Source organism: Parus major, chromosome 2, assembly GCF_001522545.3.
Source record: "Parus major isolate Abel chromosome 2, Parus_major1.1, whole genome shotgun sequence".
Lineage (NCBI taxonomy): Eukaryota > Metazoa > Chordata > Aves > Passeriformes > Paridae > Parus > Parus major.
Window position 1 is genome coordinate 99,766,182 of NC_031769.1, and position 5,347 is coordinate 99,771,528.

A 5,347-nucleotide genomic window follows, 5' to 3' on the forward strand; every position below is an offset into this window, starting at 1 on the left:
CATAATTAGTTTTTTAAAAAATCTGCATCACTGAAGGAATCAAAAATAAATGCCATTTCCTTACCTTAGTTACTTCTTGTCCTTCCCTGAATGATTTTTTTAAGCCATATGCAATCATGGGTGCTGATGGATCTGTGCACAGACTATCACAGTGTTTCATCCTCTCCTGCTGGTTACAAAAGTTTCACCCTTTCATTCTTTTAACTTCAGCACAGATGGGATTGCAGCTTCCAGGTCTTCATGGAACTTCTCCTTCACCGAGACATTTATATTACATCGACATTTATATTAAAGAGCTCAACCAGCAGAGACAAAATTATAATCAAGAAATGTCCTGGACTTCTGCTCCAAACAATTTGATTACAGTCTGACTATCAGAGTTGCAAAGGTCCATAGGCTGCCAGTCATCCACCCAAAAAAAGCTCAGAACACTTTGAAAGCCATGAAGTAAGACTCACATGGTTGATATGTAACGTGGCATCCCTTCTACAAAGTGAACTCTAGGGACAAATGTAGTGTAGAGATTGAGAAGGTGAACAAAAATACAGCAGTAACTTATATGTTCATCTGAAGAGAAAATCACTGCCAGATACTTCCAACCATTCATATAGAAATCAGGAATATCAATGTCTTTAAAAACTACTCAGAAATGATGTTTAGGAAAATTAGGAAGAGAGCCAAAGACAGAGAAATAACTTAGAAGACTGACAAAAATCATAGCATTCCTATTTTAAGCAATTAATTCACATTTAACCCTGTCTCAAAATGCTATAATTCTGTATCATATGGCATGTGCTGTATCAGTGAGGCACAGTTAACTTAAAGAATTATATAGTTATTAAAGAAGTATGAATTCAACACTCAAAAGAAAAAGAGTTTGGTGATAAATGACAGCCCCTAAAAAGCCATCTTCAGGGTGGACAAATAGTTTGTACATTTGAAATTCAAGCCTTCATTTTCTCTGCCACAACTCTCAACATAGGTATGGCCTAAATCTAATGATTTTGTGTCATATTCACCTGTTATTTATATTTGGTCAAAGATAAAATGGAAAACAATGACAAAATGCCAGCCTTTCTGCCACTAACACAGCACATCCTGGATTCCTGACAAAGACCATGAGTTTTTCCATCTGCTCCAGACCCATGATAATTAACTCTACTGAGAAACTACTGTTTCTCTTCAATGGACATAAACCAAGTGTGGTCCTTTTAAATTAAAAAGTAATGATTTTAATAATAAGATGATGAGAATCCATCTAAAAATGGTCAAAAGGGTGAAAATTTACTTGAATATCCACCTAAAGAAAATTTTTATTTTCTCTTCAACCCAAAATAAAAAAACAAACAAACAAACAAAAAAATCCAAAACCAAAACAACCGAACTTGAAATTGATATACAACAAAGCCTTCAAGGAACACTCCCACTCCTGCAGCAAAGACAAAATGCACACAACTAAAAAGGGAAGGAAACAATGAAGCAAACAGGATTCCCTTTATTACACTCTCTGTTCAGTTGCTGTGCCTCTGGAAACTCCACTGAATAAATGCATTAGATATAGAATAGTATAAATTTGTCATTAATTGAAGTGACATCATAAAAAATGCTTTCCCCTGCTGCCTTGCATCAGAATTATGCTCGAACTGCCTTCAAGTGTCTGACAAAAATAGTGACTTCTGTGATTTACACAAGCTATCAGATGTGTGACTCCTGCTGTCCTGTTACTTGTCAGTGAATGTATTTTGTCTCCAGCTGTTCCTTCACCCTTCTTCAATGATCAGGAAATCATAAGAGGGCACAAGTACTCAGCACTGGGCTGGAATCCTCCTTGGTTTCCTCTCTCTAAGTTCACTCCTTTCCATCACACATTGCCTCCCAGTCTCTTTCCATACTTCAGTCATAGTGAATGTACTGATTAACATCTCCCATATTCTCATTCACAAAGATCAAAGTCCTAGTAGCGGCGGTATCTATATTCAAAAGTGGCCAATTTTTTAATTATAGCAATACAATACTACACATAGTCATCAGTGGAATTATCCACAATACAAACTCAGAAAGAGAAAACCCAACAGTCACTATACCTGAAATACCTTAAAAAAGATTACTCTGAATTCTCCCCTCCTACATTTTTAACAAACTATTTCAAAGTCCAGTGAATTGATCACAGATGTGGAGTGTTCCCATATTTGTTACCTGCAAAACAGATACATAGAAATTTGTCCTAGAAACAGAAACCTCCCAAAAATTGTTGAAGCAATTAAAGTATAGCCCAAATTACAGTAAATATCAAGGCATCCCATTACTGCACTTCAGTCTTGTGAAGAAACTCTACTTCTGAAAGAGGGTTTCTGGTTTAGATATCCATGACCTTCTGAAATACAAATTATCATGTTGTAAATAACAGTAGGGATAAGCATAAAGCATGTGTGTGCATTCAGGCTGCTACTTGCACTTCACTACCTCGGTTGCATGTCATTAATACCAGATTTTGTTTGGCCGTAAGGTATTCACACCTGTTCCAAGGTGTGAACTTTTCCAATCGTGGCATCTCCAGGGAAAAGGTAGCAAAACCACACAGATGTGAAGCCATTTGACAGCCTATCCATGAAGAGATCACAAGTAGTTCTGTGCTAGCACACCCAGAGCCAAAAAGTGACTAGTGTGTGCACTCACCTGCATACTTTCTCTCCTGATTTCCCCCTGTCCCCATCTCAGTCACAAGAAATTTTCTGCTCCCTAATGGTTGCAGGATGACAAATACTGAAAAACAAATGCATCTCAGTTTGAATACTAACATGCATGAGCTACAAAAATAATAATAATAATAAAAAATATTTATATTAAAATATAAAGGGAAAAAAGAAACCCCAAATCAACAGAAAACAAGGGTGTTTTCTTTCACTTTCTAATGTTTCTCAGCAGCATGGTCTTTCACCAAACACCTGTCTTGCATCAGGATTAGACTGAAGTATTTCAAAGTGGTGAGAAGTAACTCTTTGATGGTGTTTCAAAGAAAATGACTTCTCAGGAATTCCCATGAGGTGCAGAATCTGGTGCATTTGGGAAGATAAACATTAAGGCAGTAGCAGAAGTTACCAGATCATGTCTTACTTAAAGGAGAATTTTAAAATATACTACTCTTTCTGCAGCTCTGTTACTAAAGCTTTGCAATACTTTGCTCAGCCAGTGTTGCTACACAGCTGCCTTACCCCAAGTTCACCCAGCTTTAACCACTCACTCCTTACACACCCAACCTGTGCTCCAGTGCAGCTGAGAGGATCCTCATTCTTCCCCCAGTTATTCAGCCTGGAAAATCACACATTGACACAAAAGAAGAGCCAGAAAATTACTGGATAGTGGCCAATTAAATAAAATAGCTGGCACCCATAAAACACAAGGGGTACCATAGGTCTTTACACTTCATGAATTCTCTGCTCTATTATTACCAACACAATTACTCTGGGACATTTGTTGAGCAGTGCAGCGCAGTAAGCATTGGCTAGACAAAGTTGTCAGGTACACACACAAAAAACTCCCTGTCTGCAGCTATAAAGTTTTACCTTTCATTCCTGAATTCCAGTCAGTTAGTGACATGGCACACAGCAGCAGAACCCCTCCCCAGCACAGAGACATCAGTCATGCCAGTCCTTCCCTCCCTGCCTCTGTAGATGAGTCAGGAAGTGGCATATTTTTTTTTAAGCAGACTCCTTTCAGCAAATTACAGCAGGAGCTCTCAGCTCCATCCATCAACAGACCATTGCCTGATGACCAGCTTCCTCACTCCTTCCATTTTGATAATTTCCCCACCCCCTATATTTGTTGATATCTGTGCAGGAGCCATCTCATAAAATTTTGTGGCTGCACTAAGACTGCCAGTTGTAGCAGAATCAGCCAGCCCTGGAGTTGAAAGTTTCTTTTAACAGGTTATAGTGCACACTGGCTACTGGTTTATTTTCCCACCCACCCACCATCCATAACCTGGCTCTTAATCACCCGATTTCCCAGGCCCATATTGAGAGAAGTGAAAACACAACAACCTAAGTTGTAAGCTGTAAGTTGACTTCCACGACTTCGGGCAGGTGTTTCAAGCCACGAGAAGCAGCAGCAGCAAGGGCAGGTCCCCGTGTGGCTCTTTCTAACCAAACCAACACTCCAGCTGAGCATCTTTAAGCTGTTCCAGGCACGGAGCAGAGGATCCCGGCAGTGGAGCAAAGCCAGCTCTGCGGCACCATCTAGCGCTGAGAGGGAACAACGCTCTTGGGAGCACATCCACGCCGGGCTACGCAGAGCTCAGGAAACACGCAAGATAAAGGCACGGAAATACAAATCGAAAACAAGCAAGACAACTACTGGCAACCCATTTTCACAGTGCACATGCTGGGGCCCGCTTCTGTCACTGTAGGACTGGAACGTTTCTCTGGCTCAGTCCAAACTGGTGGCACACCAGTGAAGATGCTGGCAGCGCGCACTGCCGAGTCCGGCCACGCTCCCCATCACTATTCCCGCTGGACTCAGCAGATGAAATCACAAGAGCCACATGTTCTCGAAACGTACGTGCAGCCTCGCAGCTGCCTCTCCGCTCCCGTTCCAGGCTGACGGCTGCTCTGGAAATCACGGCAGCGGCTCTGAAACAAAGACCCGCCAGCTTTGCGGAAGGCGGTCAGAGACAGCGCCGTGCACATCCTCTGCAACAGAGAGCAGAGACGAGCCCAGCTCCCGGGCATGCTGGCCACTACGGACCATTAACTCACAGATTCATGGCCCTGTTCAGACTCAAAACCGCAGATCCCAAGTGGTTTCCTTCTGCTCTCTAAAGTTACATCTACTTCCTCCAATTTTATTACCACTTCTAGTCGCAGAGGCTGGGGTCGCTTCTTTTTTCCATTTCCTGCATCCAAAAAAGTTCACTACTTATTATAAATCTAGATGACATGGTTTTTGGTTTTTTTTACTTTTTTTCTGAGAGCAACTTAATTCTTATAATTTTACACAGCTGCATATTTGCAGCATGTAAGGAACAATTCCTGCTACACTGGTGGAACTTCAGTGCCAGATTCTTCAACCTTCAAACATTCCAGCAAGTTTCAGTTTAAAATAGTAGAAAAGGTGATTTTTCTACAATTATGAAGTCTCCAAAGAGTTACAGAATTCACATCCTTAGGTTGTGTGAAATCTAGTTGTTTTTCAAACTTCCCCTTGATTCCAACTTGAATAATGACAATCTTGTATTCTCATACCAAAAACCACTTTGAAAATCTATTCCAGTGAGAGATATAATTAACATTCATTTTCAAATGGTGGCCCTCAGCAGGACCTGATCAACAACAGAGAAAGCTACTACACC

General features: G+C 40.8%; 1 long non-coding RNA gene across 1 annotated transcript; it reads right to left on the bottom strand.

The window, feature by feature from the left end:
* Positions 1-1,363: 1,363 nt before the first annotated feature.
* LOC117243935 lies at positions 1,364-2,670 on the bottom strand. Its single transcript, XR_004496056.1, has 2 exons — positions 2,282-2,670; positions 1,364-2,196 (listed from the first exon to the last, which is right to left on the bottom strand). It is a non-coding gene; the product is annotated as an uncharacterized LOC117243935 (long non-coding RNA).
* Positions 2,671-5,347: the final 2,677 nt, after the last annotated feature.